The 20,603-nt window shown below is 38.7% G+C and overlaps 1 protein-coding gene and 1 long non-coding RNA gene across 3 annotated transcripts in view; both read right to left on the reverse strand.

The window, feature by feature from the left end:
• The window catches only part of GABRB3 (gamma-aminobutyric acid type A receptor subunit beta3), a 250,372-nt gene that overhangs the window by 106,687 nt on the left and 123,082 nt on the right, over positions 1–20,603 (reverse strand). The gene's annotated exons all lie outside the window — the stretch shown is intronic.
• The window catches only part of LOC309655243, a 28,136-nt gene continuing 7,562 nt past the window's right edge, over positions 30–20,603 (reverse strand). The window contains exon 2 of the long non-coding RNA XR_014260690.1: positions 30–20,584. This is a non-coding gene — a long non-coding RNA (uncharacterized lncRNA). The remainder of the gene's footprint in view (positions 20,585–20,603) is intronic.

A 20,603-nucleotide genomic window follows, 5' to 3' on the forward strand; every position in this document is an offset into this window, starting at 1 on the left:
CATAATGACCAAGGGATTCATCCCAGAAGAAGATGTAACAATTGTAAATATATATGCACCCAACATAGGTGCACCTCAATATATAAGGCAAATGCGAACAGCCATAAAAGGGGAAATTGACGATAACACAATAACAGTAGGGGACTTTAACACCTCACTTACACCAGGGAACAGAAAATTAATAAGGAAACACAAACCTTAAATGACACATTAGACCAGATAGACTTAATTGATATTTGTAGGACATTCTATCTGAAAGCAGCAGAATATACTTTTTTCTCAAGTGCACATGGCACATTCTCCAGGATAGATCACAATTTGGGTTACAAATCAAGTAAATCTAAGAAAATTGAAACCATATCAAGCATCTTTTCCGACCACAATGCTTGAGATTAGAAATCAAGTACAGGAAAAAAACTGTAAAAAAAAACAGAAGAGGAGGAAAAGATGTTCTGGGTTGTTTTTTTAAATCATAATAAACTTAACATAAAATTTACCAGCTTAATTTCACAATATATACATGTATCAAATCATCACAATGTATATCTTAAACTGACACAGTGTTATGTGTCAATTATATCTCAATAAAGTTGGAAAAAATTTTACCAGCTGACCCATTTTTAAGTTCAGTAGCATTAAGTATATTCACACTCTTGTGAAACCATCACCACCCCCCATCTCCAGAACTCTTTTCGTCTTGCAAACTAAACACTAACTCCCCATTCCCCCCTCCCCCCAGCCTCTGCAAATACCATTCTGCTTTCTGTCTCTATGAATCTGACTCCTTGGGACCTCCTATAAGTGGATGCATGCAGTATGTGTCCTTTTGTGACTGGTTTATTTCACTCAGCATAATGTCCTCCAGGCTCATCCATGTTATAGCACATGTCAGAATTTTCTTCCTTTTTTAAGGCAGAATAATACTCCATTGTAAGGACATTCTGTTTCACTCATAGAAATCTGGAAGTGCTAGTGGGGCAAGGTGGTGAGGAGCAGTTAATATGTCATGGAAGAAAGTGTCTAAAGCTTAAACATTAAAGCAGGTGGAGATTTTGAAGTAGATGAAATAACTAAAGAGAGGGTGTGAAGTGACAGCTTTCTGATTCCTAAGAAAGGGGCAGAGGATAATCAATCAATTAGAAAGTATGAAAAAGACGCTCTAAGAAAGCAGCAGGAAAGCCAGGAGGTGAAACTTGCAGGTAGTCAGGAGTTTATATAGCGGCAGAGAATGTGAGGCAAGGTGGTCCGGAAAGAGGCCATGGGTGTGGGGAGCCCAGAGAACATGGGCCACCACAATGATAACAGCTTCTGCAGAACTGTTAGGCAGAAGTCCAAAGGTGCCCTGGCAGGTTGAGGATGGAACAAGACCATGGTTCCTCTCTGGGCAGGAAGGGAAGGACAGTGGCTGGTGGGTGGAAAGAAGGGGGGAGCCTTCAAAATGAAGGCAATTGATGGGAGGTACCAGAGAAAGACAGGAGCTGTGTCCTGGAGAAAGTAAGAATGGAAACAGAGCAGAGCAAAAGAGCTAAGAGGCAGGAGAAGATACAGGAGTCTAGATGGCAGGGAGGTGGCAGAACTGTCAACTTCTCTCTCTGTATCTTCTCAGGGGCCTTTTGATAAGATGAGAAGCATGAAAGGAGGTGGCTTAAAGAGTGAGTTTCCCCAACGGCCACTATAGCAAAAGGTGATGAGGAGAAAGGGAAATTTGCTGAGTCCACAGAAGGAAGAAAGATAAAAGGCTGTATGTATGAAAAATACAGCTAGATGCATACATATAGACATAGATATAGATACATACATACATACAGAGACAGAGATAGATACATACACATATAGATATATAGATATAGATACATACATACATATAGAGATAGATCAATCAATAGATATAGATAGATATGAGATAGAGACATACATACATGTATACATATATACATATAGAGATAGATAGAGATAGCTAATACACTAAAAATATACTAAAATGCAGAAATATCGGAGTATAGCTATCTCTGGGGGGGTGGGATCACAGGTTTTTAATAATGTTTTATAATTTCTAATTTTTCTATAAGGAGTTACTTTATTAGCAAGACAAAACAGTCCAATTCTATGTTTAGAGATAACTGGGCACAAAACCAAAACAAAATGCTGAGCAGTTTGGAGGATCCAACAGAGACTAAAACTATACATTTGTCGTAGAGCCAGTCAGCAGGTTTCTATGGCTTTTTTCAGCTACCCTCAGCAGTCCAACAGTGATGAACTTGGAATAATAACTCCACCATGACTGCACATTTCTGAGACACTCATCATTTCAGTTACTTTCCAAGGCTCACACTGTTGTGATGCCAACTCTCAAAGAAAACTGAGGCCTGGGTTAATGAATCTGCTTATCCTAAGTAATTAAAAGGCAGAGCCAAGTAGGTCCAACCCCAATGCCATGTCCTTAAACCCTACCAGACAGACAGGGAAGGAGAGGATGGAGGGAGTGAGGTCAAGGGAGAGACTGAACCTGGGAGGAGGGAGAGGTCAGGCCTGAAGATACAGCGGGATTGAGGGAGAGATAAAGGTGGAAGAGAATGGAGAACACAGAGATGTCGGAATTCCTGATTCAAGACTACAGAGCAGCGTCCTGTGTTTCTGGGGTATCTGATTGTTCTCACGGTTCAAAATGAAGTATATAAAGCCTTTACCTGTATTTCAAGCCTAATTAATATATTTATGTTGTATTCATGCTTATAGTCATGCTTAGTTTTCTTAAAATACTATCATTATTACAGGACTTCCTAAAGTCACCCCTACTGTTTATCAAGTCCAAATCAGTACAGTATATACTAACACAATATTGTAAAGCAACTATACTCCAATAAAAAAAAATAGAGCTTAAAAAAAATCATTTATTTAAGATACACTCAGGTTTAAGTCGAGTCTTCAGTTCTTCATTTATTTCTATACAAGCCTTTTCTCCCTCAGGACTCACACTGGATAGAGGTTCTCCATGGTGGGGAGAGACTAATGCTAGGCAATCACCATGGGAACTGGGGTAACTCATCGGTTGATTAGAGCAGAATAAATGGGGGTGCTCTGGGCATGGCTCCTTGCCCTCTCTCCTTTGAAGCCAGTTTCTGAAGCCTGCAGTTTCCCAGTGCTGCTGTGGCTGGGAGAAGCATGAGGAAACCATGAAACATGCCTGCAATTCAAAGACATATTCTCGATGCCAGGTCTCACCAGTAATAAACCTGATATTTTTATTTCTACCCCATTGACTTTATCTCTTTCTCAATTGGTTTCAAGAGGGAAAAGGGGGATGTTTTATTGACCTCTTAATCCCTTGGTAATATCTGAACCACCAATTTAGCATGGCTCATACATTTCCTTACATCATTACTCAGTGTGTGTGTGTGGGGCGGGGGGGTGTATTTCTTTTATCCTATTACTTTCTCTTCTCTGTTTCCTCTCTTCCTTAAAATATGCTTTTTTCCATATTGCTCAAAGTGATATTTAAGAAGTCAACTTGGGGAGAAAATCTATGCAAATGCAAATGGACTCAATACACAATCCTAAAGAACTCTTGGCCACTGTCCTAGAAATGATAATCCTGTATTTACTCAACATCGCTCCAAGAGCCGGGGCTCTGGTGTTAGATCACATGTCATGATTTCATCACCTATAAGTCAGGAAACTTGAAACATCTACCTCTATTTGGATGCCTCCAACTGCAAGCCACGTTAAAACCTATCTCCACTGGCTTGTTACATAATTAGGAAAATGACATCCTCTGGCAGACTGTGCTGTTGCTCCCAATTTTTCACCCCTCAGTGCAACCATATCCTTCATCATATGACTCCACAGAGACTTTCACCAGGCTTCACCTGCCAATGGATGGTGAGCTTGACCATGGCTTGTTTTGCCCAGTGTGACACTAGGGACTTGGCATAAGCAAAGACGTGAAATGTGTTTGCATGGCTGGGCTTGCTCCCATGCACTTCTGTCCTCACGTGCCCCAGCAAGTACACTTGCCCAGAGGATGAAAGATACATGGTGTAAATCTGGACCAAATTTGCTGCTTGAAGCCAAACCCACCTAAGCACAGTCTAGATCAGTCAATACCCAGAGAACCTGTAGACATGCGAAGTTGAAAAAATGATTGTGGTTTTGAGCCACTGCACTTCAGCATTTTAAAAATTGAAATATAGTTAATTTACAATGTTGTGTTAGTTTGTATAGCAAAGTGATTCAGTTATAAATATATATATATTCTTTTTCAGATTATTTTCCATTTTAGGTTATTATAAGACACTGAGTATAGTTCCCTGTGTTATACAGTAGGTCCTTGTTGATTATCTATTTTTTATATGTTAATCCCAAATTCCTAGTTTATCCTTCACCCCCACCTTTCCCCTTTGGTAACCATAAATTTGTTTTCTATGTCTGTGAGTCTAATTCTGTTTTGTAAATAAGTCCATTAGTATCATTTTTTAGATTCCACATATAAGTGACACCATATGATATTTGTCTTTCTCTGACTTAGTTCATTTAGTGCGAGTTCATTTAATGCGATAATCTCTAGGTCCATCCACGTTGCTGCAAATGGCATTATTTCATTCTTTTTTATAGAGCCGCCACTGCATTTTAGGCAGATTGTTATGCAGCATAATAGTGGCAAAAGCTAAGTGATACATCTCCAAAAGAAGACTTGAAGTAGGACTACTTCAAAATTTTTTCATTTAGTGGCTCAATGATATCATGAAAAGACCTGAGATCATTTTTTCCCATAAGTTGCCTCAGGCTAGCATCCTTTGGTTGCAATATGGCCATGGAGAGCCAGACATCACACCACATATGACACACAACAGCTTCCTGTACAGTATGGTATCTTCTTCGTGACTCATGTTAAAAAGACAGACAAATTTCCAAGGCCGCCCATTAGACTGCTCACCTCTCTGGTCAAAACCGGATTATGTGGTCACTATCTAACCAAACAGCAGCAAGGGGAATGGGGTGCCATTACTTCAGAATTTATACTTGAGGTGAAGACAGAGTTTCTTCATCCAAATGGATGAAAGGAACAAAACTGGGATTCTATGAACAAATTAGAAGGGGAGGGAGATGCTGCTGGGTAGGAGCCAACATTGACACCTTCACATAGATATTGTGAGAATAATACATGCTGAGTCCTTAGAAAAGTAGCTTGCACAAAGTAAGCGCATACTACAAGCCATTTTTAGTCCTTTTGTTAATTCTAATAATGAAATATGAGATAGAGAGGGCAAGTAAAGACTAGACATATAGTAAAGGGAGCTATAATGGGCAAGAGAGCTTGTGTAATCCTTGAGTTGCACTGACTGCCTTGACAACCAGCTGCCTCACAGTCCTACATTTTGTGCTGTACAATTTGATATACAGTCACGAGACACCAGGGGATATATGCATCAAAAAGCATGTTACTTTTGATACATATATCTGTGTGTGTGTGTGTGCGTGTGTGTGTGTGCAGATAGGTACACACATATGGAATACATTTTTATATATAATATTATATATAAATATTAAGTACCTTCCAAAGAAACCTGTAACATGCTTTTGTCACTTAATGTACACAAAGCATATATTATATGTATACATAAATATATATATAAATTAATATATGATATTATATAATAAAATATACAAGTATATATCTTATAAAAATTAGTATATATAATTATATATAACAATATACTACTGTATATAAATTAATATATATTATAATATACAGTAAAATAATAAAGTATATATGCTTATATAAAGTAGCATATAATGTTATAATACATAATATAATATTGTATATAAAATTAATATAATAATATAATATACAAGTATATATGCTTATATAAAATTTTAATGTACAATATAGATTATCATATTTTATATACTATATACTTTATGTTTATAATATGTATAATATTTTATATGTATTTACATACATATTCAGTTATATCTAAATATGTTGTATATTATATATTATAAATATGTATTTATACATATAAATACATACATATATACATGTAAATATATAAATATAGATTTATGCATATATCAGTTTTTTTAAAGCTACTTACAGGTTGCTTTGGAAGGTTTTCTTAATTTCACAGCGGAAGTAATCACAGATGTGAATTGATGCTTAATTCTGCTCTTTATTGATAGTTCTCAAAATCCAAACATGAAGTTAATACATGAAATTAATATCATCAGCGGCTAGTTTAGTTGTCATACTGGTGAAGAAGTAAGGCCCTGGGAGTAAAAAACTCTTTTCTGAGATGCTGTTCTCATAACCATATTAATTCAGCAACTGTGCAGGTATCTTCTCCTAGTTCACCACGACCCCTGTCTGCAGGGAAGACAAATCCCATCACGCCCGGGAGCACCTATGCGGACAAACTACAGAGCAAAGAGCCAGTCCACGTGCAAGATGTCCAGGGCCCCAACTCCTGAATCAAAGCAACCCTGGTCTCCTTGCGTTCAGGATATCTCCTGGCTGATTCTGAGCTCCTAGGGGAGACCCCACGCAGCCCTCCACAAAGCACGCTTGTTGCTTGGAGGAGGCTGGCCACGACCAAGCCACGTGCACAGAGGAAACTGGGGCTGGGGTTGGAAAGGAGCCCAGAGTGAAGCCAAGAGGAAAGAGAGCCACTCTGGGTGGAGAGAACTCTGACCACAAAGTCATCAGGGAGAATGCTGGGCTGTGAACAGGCACAGGGGCAAGGCCGCCACGGGCACCACTGTCCCAGCAAGTAGCTTCGGGTGGCCAGGTAGAAATCAACCAAGCCAGGTGAACCGCACCTGAGGCTGTGAGACATTGGCCAGCCGGAGCCGCACAGGAGAATGAAAATCAGGCACAAAGGGGTAGTGGCCCCAGCGGTGACCAAGAACAGGCCATGTCCAGCCTTATCCTCAGAGATGTATCCCGCTGTGGCCTTGCCATTTGGCTGGTGTTCAGCTTCGAAAGGCAGGAGAGAAAGGCAGCGAAGGACTGATTCAATGCTGGACGTAAAGGCCTGTGCTTCTAAATCTAGGGTGCCAGCCAAGTCGCCCCTGCGCCTTCCTCACTCACTTCTCAGACCTGCACAGCTTGAGTCCGGCCTCCTATGCGCTCCTCCACAGAGATCATGAACTTCACAGCCCCAAGTCCACAGGGTGAGTTTCTGTTGTTGCCTCACTGGTCTTCTCGGATGCATTTTACTGCTGCCCACACTCTCCGTAGTATCAGGTCTCCATTAGGCTCTGCGATCTCTCTCCACCGCCTCTTCTCAGAGACCTCATCTCTCTAAGTGCCCTTAAAGATGGATGTTGCCCAAATACATTGCGTTCCCGATGCTGTGCTTGGATCACCAGTTCAGGACCCCACACTACCCCGTATTAACAGACACTTATAACAAGTCCACGTTGACCTCTTCCAAGAGCTGGGCTTACCATCCCCAATAGACACGAAGATACATATTTGGATGAGCTAGATACACTTAAAACACAACCTCCCCAAAAATGAAGCCACTGCTTGCCCTGCTGAGTTAACTATTTTCATTAGTTAACTATTTTCGTTAGTGGGATACCACTTGCTTCAACCACAATTTCAAACAACTAATTCCCATGAGTTTTCCCCTTTTCATTTAATCCAATCAAGTCCTTCCCTTCCATACTTCCTCTGCGCAGGCCCCTGCCGTTTTCACCTGGACCACTCCCAGAGCATTCCAATTCACTGCCTGAAACAACATCCACTCTCCACATCATGTCACCATGAGCTTTCTCAAACAATAGTTGAACCGGTTTTCCTACTTAGAACCCTTTCACAGTTCCTTATTGACCAAGCTCTACATCTGTACCTGCTGCAAGTTTCTGAAAACCCACCTTCTTTTCCAACTCAAAACCTTCACTTGTACTCTGCCTTCTGCAGGAATGGCTCCTGGCTTAACTCTGCATAGCTAACTCCTGTATCTCCTGTGTGCCCCAGCACCTCTTCAAGATCATTCTTAAATCTCCAGTTCAGTTAGGACCCTGTTGTTACCTTTGGCAGCCCATGAGTTTTGGACCCCTTTCCCAGCTGGTGATTATACAGGGCACTTTGAACGATGCAGGTACCTCAGCTCCCACTGTCCACGCTGCTGGACACCCAGTCTGTTCCTTGGCTTGGTTACATCCCAATCGTCCTGAAGCAGCCCAGCATCTTCACCCCCAGGACTGTTTTCCCAAAATCCCAGGTTGGACTCAAGGGCCTCTTTCCTTACTCCCTTTTCTAGAAACTAGGAAACACCCTATGCATATCTTGATTATTGCATTTGGCACATCCTTTGAACTCATGTTTGAGGAGTCCCTGAACTGTGAATTCCTCCAGGAAGTAACTGTGTATTCATCCTTTTAGGAAACTAGACCTAGCACAGTGGTCAAGAAATGTGTGTTGGACTCAAATGATACTCATGGGAGCAGCAGTCCTCAGTTTCATGCCATATTTTGGTGGTGGCTCAGGCATGTCAATGGTTACAAGATGAACCTGGAAGAATCCCACATTCTCAGATGCCCGCAGAAAAGCTCCAGGTTAGACCTTCAAGTCACAAATGTCATCTTGGTGTCTGGCACATAATTTGTCTGACACACAATTTTCACCTCTGCTAAAATAACTCATTCTGCCCAACAAAGAGGACAGGGCAGCAGGCACATCATACTCTCCAGGATGAAAGCCCTTCAGGAGGGGTCACATCAGATAAGGGTCAGGTGGGGGTACACACCCAAGGTGTGAAGGTTAGGAAAGGATTGCTTCATCAAGTCAGCATTCACAGAGATTGATAAATTTGAATTAATGTTGAGTAGGTGGTGCTTGCAGCTCCAAGGATCGGGGGTGGGAGGTGGTTATAGGTGTCATAGAAAGTATATGCAGGTAGAAGAAGAGAGCTGAAATGGAAATGGTATAGATTCCTTTTTTCATTAAAGCTCCCCTTTCCCACTGTTTCCAGAATGTAGCCACAGTATTAATAGCAATCTCATTTATTGTTTATGAGCCATTTACATATATTATCTTTAATTTTTATAACACTCTGCAAGGCGAGCCTTATTATTATCCTCATTTGCAGAAGAGAAAACCAACTATGACGGTCACATAACTTGCTCAGGGTGGCCCAGTCAGTCACTGCCAGAGCCAGAATTGAACCCCACTCTTCAAACCTCCTGTTCTTTCTGTTGCAAGATGCTCCCCATTCACAAAGTCTGAATGGCTACAGCATCCATGTGCAGAGAGGAAGGGACTGTGGCCATAATTTTTTCTCAAAGCAAAGGAGGGACATGGTTTCAGTGTATTTCAAAGTTAAGTGTGAAGATGTGGCTAGGAATCTACCCTAATCATATTCAGACAAGCAGCACAATAGGCCACAGTAACTAAAAACAAACACAGATACAGAAAACAACTCAAATGCCATCCCACACTGCTCACAAGGCAAGAAAGACTTTGGGATAGGAAAACAAATATAAATATTCAAGTTTAATGAATATTCCTGTGATGAAAAGAGAGCACTTTCAGCAAGTAAAAGTGACCTCTACTGGGCCAAGGGCACATATAGGAATGATGCTGAAACACGGCAAAACCAAGAAAGAGGCAACCAACAAGTTCACTGCCAAATTCCTGCAAAGCCTCAATCAGCCCGAATAAGTAGTGGCCATAATATAAACTTTTATCTTTTATGTCAACAAACTGCCTTTAATAACTACAAATGTCTCATGACTTGCCTCCTTCTAATCTTTCTTGAGACTTGGAGTATGTAATGAGATCTATGACATTAGGACTCTTTAAAGTGTTTTATTGAAGTATAACAGACATAACAATAAAAATGCACAGTTTGATGGGTTTTGGCATATATATATATCATATATATAGATCATATATATATATATCATATATATTGGCCATAAAATTATCACTACAGTCAAGATAATGACCTTATCTAAAATCTCCAAGTGCTTCCTCATCCTCCTTTGTAACCCGGCTCCCACCCTGTATCCAGTTTCCCATGATGGTTACATTTGGCAAAACTATAATTTCACAACCTGGATATTGACACTTATACAGTCAAGATAATTTAGCATCTTTACTTTATATTACTCCCAGTATACATCCAGTCTACCTTACTTTCATCACACAAGGATGTCTCACTTCAAGCCCTTTGATAGCTTTCCACGCCTCAATCCCCCCACCCCCCTGTCATTCAGTAATCTGTTCTCCAAATCTATAATTTTGTCATATAGAGAATATTATATAAACAGGCTCATGCAATATATAATCTTTTGAGATAAACGTTTTTCACTCAGACTGATTCCCATGAGATCCATCCAAGATATGCATATGTCAGTCGCTTCCTCCTTTTTATTGCTAGGTAGCATTCCAAAGTATGGTTATATCAGAATTTATTTAACCATACACTCACTGAAGTACATTTAGGTTGTTTCTACTTTTTAAAACTATGATGAATAAAGCTGCTATGAACTGGTTTCTTTGTGAACATAATTTTTAATTCCTCTGAAATAAATGCTCCAAAATGCAATTGCTGGGTCATATGGTAAGTGCATGTTTAGTTTTTATTATAAGAAACTTCAAAATTATTTTACAGAGTGGCTATATCATTTTACATTCCCACCAGCAATGTATGCGTGATCCAGTTTCTCCATATCCTTGCTAGCATTTACAGTTATCATTATTTTTCATTTTAGCCACTCTTATAGGTGTGCAGTGGTATCTCATTTTGGTTTTAATTTACCTTTTCCTAACGGCTAACATTGCTGAACATCTTTTCATGGGCTTAATTGCAACCTATATATCCTCTTCAGTGAAATGTCTGTACATGTCTTTTGCCCATTCTGTAATGAGATTTTTTATTATACACACACACACACACACATATCTTTTGCTAGATATTTGAATAGCAATGTTTTTCTCTTGGTCTATAGTTTATAATTTCATCCTCTTCACAAAGTCTTTCATAGAGCAAAATTTTGAATTTTGATGAGGTCCAATTTATCATTTTTTTTCCTTTTATGGATTGCACTTTGGTTTCAAATATAAGAACTTTTCATCTAGCTCTGTCTCTGAAGACTTCCCCCTTTGCTTTTTTTCTAAAGTTTTACAGTTTCACATTTAAGTCTGTGAATGTGAAATGTGAGATACTGTTTGTAGAAGGCATGATATTTAAGCAGATTTTGTTAAGTTTATGGATATTCAATTGCTCCAGCACCATTTGTTGAAAAAAGCTATCAATCTTCCATTGAATCGTTTTGTACCTTTGTGAAGAAAGTCGGGCACATTTGTGTGGGTCTGTTTCTGGGTTCTCTACTCTGTCAAAGATCTGTGTGTTAATTCCTCTGCCAATACCACACAATCATGACTACTGTAGTGTGTGGTAGGTCTTAATATTGGGTAAAGTAATTCTACCACATTATTTTCTTTTTAAAGAAAGGCCTGTGCACTTCCATATAAATTTTATTATAAGTTTATCTATGTCCACAAAATACTTTGCTGATTGGAATTGTTTTAAACCTATAGAATAATTTGAATGGAGTTTACGTAGTCACTGTGTTATCTAATTCATGAAGACAGTATGTCTTTCCATTTATTTGGATCATCTTTGGTTTCTTTCATCAGCATTTTGGAACTTTCAGCTACAGATCCTGTATGTGTTTTGTTAAGCTATACATATTCTGCTTTTTTTTGAGTAATGAAATCCAAATGATATTCTGATTTTATTTTCAGTTTCCATATGTTAGTTAATATACAGAAATGAGATTGATTTTGGATGTTGTACCCTGTGACTTGCCAAACTCACTTATTAGTTGTAACAGAATTTTTATAGATTCCTTGGGATCTGCTACATAAGCAATCATGTCATTTTCAAACGGGGACAGTTTTATTTTGTCCTTTCCAACCTGTATGACTTTTCTTTCCTTTTGTTATTTTATTGCAGTGGCTAGAACTTTCAATAGTATGTTATAAAAGAGTAGTAGGACTAGATATCTTTGACTTGTTCCCAATCTTAATAGGAAATCATTCAGTCTTTTACCTTTAAATATGATGTAACCTGTAGGTATTTTGTAGATGCTCTTTATCAAGTTAAGAAGTTTCCCCTTGATTCCTAGTTGGCTGAAAGATTTTATCATGAATGAGTGTAGAATTTTGTCAAATGATTTTTTTACATCATATTATATGATGTTATGACTTTTCTTCTATACCCTGTTGATATGGCAGATTACATTGATTTATTTTTGAATATTAAACCAGCCTTGCATAGTAGGAAGAAACCCTACTTCATCATGGTGTCTAATCTTTTTTATATATTGCTGGATTAAATTGGCTAATATTTTCTTGAGAATTTTACATGAGAGTTCATGAGAGATATTGATGTCTAATTTTCCATTTCTCTCTCTATCTCACACACACACACACACACACACACACACACACACACACACACACTTTTTCTGGTTTGGGTATCAAGTCAATAATACTCTCATAAAATGAGTTGGGAATGAATTAGACATGTTCCCTCCTCTTCTATTTTCTGGAAGAGATTGTATAGAAGTGATGTTAAATTTTCTTTAAAGTTTGGTAGAATCCTCTGACGAAAGCATCTGGACCTGACAATTGGGGGGTGTACTCTTTACTACATATTAAGTTTCGTTAGTAGTTATAGGAGTATTGGGTTGTATATTTCACTTCAGCTGAGTTTTGGTAGTTTCTGGTTTTCAAGGAAAGTAAAGTTGCTTGTATTATTCCTTTATCATCCTTTTAATAGTAGCAGGATCTATAGTGATATTTCCTTTTCATTTATGATATTGATGGTGTGTGCCTTCTCCTTTGTATGTTGCTCAGTCTTGTTTATCAATTTAATGGATTTTTTCAAAGAAATACCTTTCTATTTCATTGATTTGTCTCTATTTCTTGTTCTCTATTTCATTGGTTTTTGCTTTTACCTTTATTATTCCTTTCCTTCTGCTTGTTTTGGGTTTATTTTTACTTTTTTTTTTTTTTTTTTTTTTTTTTTTTTAGTTTCCTGAGGTAGGAACTTACATGCTTTTGTGATGTAAGCATTTAGTGCTATAAATTTCATTCTTAACACTGCTTTAGCTGTGTCCTACATATGTCAATATATTGTTTCATTTTTATTCAGTTCTATGCTTTATATTGCTTTTGAGACTTCCTTTTTGACCCATGGATTATTTAGAAGTATGCTGATAAATTTACAATTTGAAGATTTCCCCATTATCATTCTGTTATTGGTTTCTAGTTTGTGGTCAGAGAACATACTCTGTATGATTTCAATTCTTTTAACTTTGCTGAGGTTTGTTTTATGACCAAGAATATGGTCTATCTTGTTGAATGTTCTGTAGGCACTAGAAAAGAGTTAGCATTCTACTTTTTCTGGGTGGAATGTTGTATATATGTCAACAATGATGATCATGTTGTTCCATTTTTCTGTATCCTTGCCAATTCTCTGTCTAGTAGTTCTACCAACTATTGAGAGTGAGGTGTTGAAGTCCCCAACAATAATTGTGGATTTGTCTGTTTCTCCTTTTTGTTCTGTCAGTTTCTGCTTCTTATATTTGAGGCACACACATTTAAGAGTGTTGCATCTTTCTGGAGGATTGATTTTGTAATAGCCTTCTTTGTCTCAGATGGTTTCTTTCCTCTAAAGTATACTTTTTATTATATTAGTATAGCAAATCCTGTTTTCTTTCTTTATTAATGTCTGTATCATATATTTTTTCCATCCTTTTACTTTCAACCTAGCAATGTAACTGTATATAGGAAACTGTGAGTTTCCTGTATAGAGCATATTATTGAACCATATATTTTTAAAATCCATCCTGTCAATTTCTGTCTTTTAATTGGTTTATTCAATTTACATTTAAAGTAATTATTGATATGTTAGAGCTTAAGTCTGCCATTTTATTATTTGTTTTCTCTGTTTCCTGTTTCTTTTTTTTTATTCTCCTTTGAGTTATTTGAATTTTTCTAGGATTCTATATTGATTTATTTATAACATTCTTGAGAATATCACTTTGTATTATTTTGCTAGTAATCATTCTAGATATTAATACGTAAATGTAACTCATCACAGCCTACTGGTGTCAACGTTTTACCACCTCAGGCTGAGTGTAGAAACTTCAGTTTCATTTAGGTGCCATTATTCTCCCAATTTTAAAATATGATTTTCTTCAGTATTTCCTCTATATACATTGAGCATCATATCAAATGATTTACAATTTTTTGCTTCAGCTATCTAATATGATTTCAGATAGTAATGACAGATGGGATAGTATATGTTCTCTTCCTTCTGAATTTCCATGATTTCTGTTATCATTTCCTTTTTATTTTAAGAATTTCCTTTAATCATTCTCAAAGGCTAGGTTTGCTAGCAACATATTCTCTTTGTTTTACTTGGTCTGAGAATGTATTTATTTCTCCTTCACTACTAAAGGATATTTTCACTGGGTATAAAATTCACAGTTGACAGTTTTTCTTTCAGTACCTAAAAACTGTTGTACCACTTCCTACTGGCCTACAGGGTTTCATATAAGAAATTTACTGTCATTCAAATTGGTGTTCCCCTATAAGTAATATGACATTTCTCTCCAGCTGCTTCAAGATTTATTTATTATCTCTAGTTTTCAGAAGTTTAATTATGATGTGTTTTAGCATGGATTTTTTGGGGGATTATTCTATTTGGAGTTGGCTTCGCTTCTTGAATATATACATTTATACCTCTTGCCAAATTTGGGAAGTTACAGCCATTATGTCATCAAATACATTTCACTTTCTCTCCTCTCCTCTTCTGCAATTCCAATGATATGAATGTCAGTTCCTTTGTCATTGTTTCACAGGTCCCTGGGATGCTGCTCAATCTTTTTTCTAGTATAGTTTCTCTTTGTTGCTAAAGCTAGGTAAATTCTGTTGAATTATCCTTGGGTTCACTGATTCTATCTTTGTCATTCCCACTCTACTACTGAGCCATCTAGCAAGTCTTTACATTTCAGTTATTATATTTGTCATTTCTGTAATTTCTACATTTTAATCATGTGTTTCTTTGGTTAGCCTGTCTATTTTCTCATTTGTTTTAGAGTGTCTGTCATTGCTCCCTGAAGTACTCTTATGATAGTTGCTCTAAAATCCTTTTTGGCTCATCTCACTATTTTATCTGTCTCAGTATTGGCAACTGTTGATTGTCTTTTCTCATTTAAGTTGTGATTGTCCTGGTTCTCAGAATGATATGTGATTTTTCCATTATATCCTGGATATTTAGTGCATTATGTGGGGAGACTCTGGATCCCATCTAATCTTTTTTAGCAGGTAGTCCCCATGTACACATATAGCTTGAAGCCCAGATGGGTGTGAATGTTCAAGTTCCCACTGGCCCCACCTACAGCATCCCAACAAAGGTACTGAGTCACACTGCCTCATCAAGGGTGGATCATGGTAGATGTTCAGCTCCCTCCTTGGTCCCACTAAAACCTTCCTGGGGTAAGGGGGGAATGGAGTCACACCCCCTCATCACTTCTGAGTTGGGGTGTAAAATCAGAGTCATGCTAGGACCCAATGACACTAGCTAGAGGGAAAGCAGAGGGCTCCTCAGTCTGTTTTATTGCTATAGGGTGGACATGGAAGCTCAGCTCTCTAAGCTGAGAGCTTAGGGGCCCCACTGGCACAGTGTGGGGAAGAACAAGCAGCAGAGTGGCCACTAGCCTTTACTCCCATGATCTTGTTCTGTCTCATTGATGGTCTCTAGCAGCCCAGTCTCTTCCTTCTACCTTTCAGAGCCTTCCTAGGTGTCTTACAACCAGAGACTTTTAGTTGTGATGGGGAGAACCTGAGAGGAATGGGGCTGCTCCATCTTGGTCAGAACCAGAAGACCTATAATAACTGTTTTAATGTACTTGTTTGCTGATTCTAACATCTGTCTCAATTCTGATGGATCAGTTTCTCTCCTTATTACGGCTCTTATTATCTGGCTTTTGCCTATTAAACTGATTGGATTGCAGACATTACAAGTTTTACCTTGCTGGGTGCTGGGCATCTTTGCTTTCCTATAAATATTCTTGAGCTTTGTTTTGGAAGGCTGTTTAGTTATTTGGAAAAAGTTTGAGGCTTCTGGATCTTACTTTTATTATTTACTAGATGAGACCAGAGTTGGGTTCATTCTGTGGCTAACCCAGTCAACACTGTTGAAAGTGAAACCCTCATTGACCTGATGGTACTGTTCCTGACACCCCATAAGTCATGAGATTTCCAGTCTGGCTGTACGAACAGGCAGCTCCCAGACCTAAGTGAGTTGGGAGGCTCCTTTTAGGCTATTCCTCCTCCAGCCTCAGGTAGTTTCCTTACATGCATGCACTATTCTGAACACTCTGTTGAATGTTTGAGGGGGACCTTCTGTAGATTTCTGGGCTTCTCTCTGTGCAGCTCTCTCCTCACTGGTACCGTGTCTTGTGAACTCTAGTCACCTTGGTCTCCTGCCCATTCTGCCTCCAGGCTCTACCTGGGCTCCCATCCCTGCGTCACCTCCTGCAGGCTCCCAAGACAGCAAGCTGGGGCAACTACAGGGCTCCCTCCTTTGCTTCTCATCTCTTGGGATCACAGTCTTCTATTGTTTGACATCCAGTGTCTTGACTTCACAATATTGCCTTACGTATTTTATTTTTTGGTTTTTGTGGTAATGAAAGACACAAAAATATTTGTTTGTTTCAGATGGAATGGTAAATCTTATCCTTGTTACCCCATCTTGTCTATAACCAGAATCATTATAATTTAATTATGTTCTTCCTATTTTTAGCAGATTCTGCATTTTCTCCAAACAGTTCTCTATTTTCCATCTGATCTGATTCCCTTTATCACCTGTGAGGCTGGTTAAGCAAGTGTTTCACAAATGGACCATGCCATGTCTTGCCCCCCATTTCACAGTCCTAAGGGGGCAGCCTTCACTTTCCTGCCCAGAACACAGTCATCATCAATGCTGTCTCTGTACTGTTTGATCACTGTGTATAAAATGTAAGTAACTGTTTTATACTTTTTATACTTTTCCTCAATCTTCTGACTGGATCTTAGTATTTCCAAGTTTTTCACCAAGTGACTTACTCATTAATTTATCCTGCTAGGCACATGTGAGCACTCACTGCACTCATTTTGTCTTTCAAGTGTATATTATAGATGAACAACAAAAGGCACTGTCTACAGTAAAGTCCTATATTTCTAGGTATGGAAGTTACCCTGTTAAGAGGAAACTAAGCATCTCTAGGAGAGAAGAGTGGGGAGAGGGCTGCCTGGTCTACCCCATTCCCTCACACACTCCACATAAATGGACAAGCTGATAATCACATTTCCATAATCATCTATTTACTTCAGTCAAACACATTATTTAACGTTCTGTTTAGTATTAATGATCTGAAATCACCTGGCTTACTTATTCAAGTCATTTATTACTGGCCAATTTATATTAGGCCAAATATGTACACTATCCTTTGAATTTGGAATCGTATGATTATTTTTGAAAATCACTATTCAACTTATTTGGATGCTGAGTAAACACAACCATTCTCAGCTTGCTTTTTCTTTTTGAAATAATTGCTTTCAATCTTTACGTATTCTTTTTTTTTTTAACATCTTTATTGGAGTATAATTGTTTTACAATGGTGTGTTAGTTTCTGCTTTATAACAAAGTGAATCAGCTATACATATACATATATCCCCATATCTCTTCCCTCTTGCGTCTTCCTCCCTCCTACCCCTCTAGGTGGTCACAAAGCACCGAGCTGATCTCCCTTTGCTATGCAGCTGCTTCCCACTAGCTATCTATTTTACATTTGGTAGGGTATATATGTCCATGCCACTCTCTCACTTTGTCCCAGCTTACCCTTCCCCCTCCCCGTGTCCTCAAGTCCATTCTCTAGTAGGTCTGTGTCTTTATTCCCATTCTGCCCCTAGGTTCTTCATGACCTTTTTTTTTTTTTTTGGATTCCATATATATGTGTTATCATACGGTATTTGTTTTTCTCTCTCTGACTTACTTCACTCTGTATGACAGACTCTAGGTCCATCCACCTCACTACAAATAACTCAATTTTGTTTCTTTTTATGGCTGAGTAATATTCCATTGTATATATGTGCCACATCTTCTTTATCCATTCATCTGTCGATGGACACTTAGGTTGCTTCCATCTCCTGGCTATTGTAAATAGTGCTCCAATGAACATTGTGGCACATGACACTTTTGAACTATGGTTTTCTCAGGGTAAATGCCCAGTAGTGATATTGCTGGCTCATATGGTAGTTCTACTTTTAGTTTTTTAAGGAACCTCCATACTGTTCTCCATAGTGGCTGTATCAATTTACATTCCCACCAACAGTGCAAGAGGGTTCCCTTTTCTCCACACCCTCTCCAGCATTTATTGTTTGTAGATTTTTTGATGATGGCCATTCTGACTGGTGTGAGGTGATACCTCATTGTAGCTTTGATTTGCATTTCTCTAATGATTAATGATGTTGAGCATTCTTTCATCTGTTTGTTGGCAATCTGTATATCTTCTTTGGAGAAATGTCTATTTGGGGCTTCTGCCCATTTTTGGATTGTGTTGTTTGTTTGTTTGATATTGAGCAGCATGAGCTGTTTGTATATTTTGGAGATTAATCCTTTGTCAGTTGCTTCATTTGCAAATATTTTCTCCCATCCTGAGGGTTGTCTTTTTGTCTTGTTTATGGTTTCCTTTGCTGTGCAAAAGCTTTGAAGTTTCAGTAGGTCCCATTTGTTTATTTTTGTTTTTATTTACATTTCTCTAGGAGGTGGGTCAAAAAGGATCTTGCTGTGATTTATGTCATAGTGTGTTCTGCCTATGTTTTCCTCTAAGAGTTTTACAATGTCTGGCCTTACATTTAGGTCTTTAATCCATTTTGAGTTTATTTTTGTGTATGGTGTTAGGGAGTGTTCTAATTTCATTCTTTTACATGTAGCTGTCCAGTTTTCCCAGCACCACTTATTGAAGAGGCTGCCTTTTCTCCATTGTATATTCTTGCCTCCTTTATCAAAGATAAGGTGACCATATGTGTGTGGGTTTATCTCTGGGCTTTCTATCCTTTTCCATTGATCTATATTTCTGTTTTTGTGCCAGTACCATACTGTCTTGATTACTGTACCTTTGTAGTATAGTCTGAAGTCAGGGAGCCTGATTCCTCCAGCTCCGTTTTTCTTTCTCAAGATTGCTTTGGCTATTCGGGGTCTTTTGTGTTTCCATACAAATTGTGAAATTTTTTGTTCTAGTTCTGAGAAAAATGTCAGTGGTAGTTCGATAGGGATTGCATTGAATCTGTAGATTGCTTTGGGTAGTATTCAAAATTGGGCAAACTGGAAGCAGATGAGCCTCAATTCCTTGGGAGGGGAGACCTCTAACTAAGAATTCCTTCTTAAGTTGGTATAGGAAAGTTAAAGAACTAAAAAGATGTTCCTTAATTCCTGTTTGTTGAGAGTGATTGCAAATATATACAGGTTTATGGATCATTTTTATTCACTTCTTTAGGAAGATTATGTAAGAAAGAGAATTGCAATGTGAATATTTTTGCATTATTAATTATTTTTCACATCAGAATATGTAAAGATTCTTAATTTCGAATTGCCAGCATACAACTGGGCAATTTTTTCCCCTTACTGCATTGGAGAGAGGGAGGTGGCAGAATGCAGAGCCCTGGAGCCATCAGATGTTTTATCTAAATTTCTATAACACACTTCATAGGTATGATTTTTTAAATTTAATATTCAAAATAAACTTTTTTTTTCAAAAAAAAAGGAGGAGAGCACATCAGTTGAGATGCATCCCTCCTGGTGTCATTGTGTGGAGCTTCAACCAGGAGCACATATCTGATCCATTCTGGAATCTCATTATCAATGTTCCTACAATTGACACAATTTGTGTCACACAATCAAACGCTGTAAACCAGAGAGAGGCTCGAGCTTGTCGTGGAAGGACTTGTGCTCAGCCTCTCCACTAACCCAGCTAGAAATTCAACCTGAAAAGCACCCGTACCAAGTCATCGTTTTCCTTGTGAATCAGTAGGCGTGTGTATCTGGAGTTGGCAAGTAGGGGTCTGAAACCTACACAGGCACCTGGCCTCACTCCTCTGGGTCCCAGTGGCTCAGGCTCCCCAGGGCCCCTTGGGAGCCTCACGGGCGCAGGCCATTCCGTGCCGAGCTGACCTTCTCCTGCTGCTGGGTCCCTGTCCTGCATGGCGACTGATGTCACCTGGGAGCAGAGCGACCCTGGCTCAGGTCATCACCTTCCAGATGCTTCCAGACCTTCCCTGAGCACCTTGCCCCCTGGAGCCTCCTGCCCCCACTCTGCACCCCCCAGTTGGCATCCCACCCAGAGGTGCACACCTTGGGCACTCAGTTCCCCTCCAGGGCCCACACACGACAGCACACACCTTCCTCTGTTTTGGTTGTGGAATGCCACACAACTGCCGTGGATGGAATTAGCAGGGAGTTTTTATGTAAAATGATTTTAAGAGTTAGACACAGGCTCCTTCACAAGGATGGTAAACCTGGGCAGATGCTCCTTCA

This window comes from Balaenoptera physalus (genome assembly GCF_965194825.1).
Source record: "Balaenoptera physalus genome assembly, chromosome: 2".
Classification (NCBI taxonomy): domain Eukaryota; kingdom Metazoa; phylum Chordata; class Mammalia; order Artiodactyla; family Balaenopteridae; genus Balaenoptera; species Balaenoptera physalus.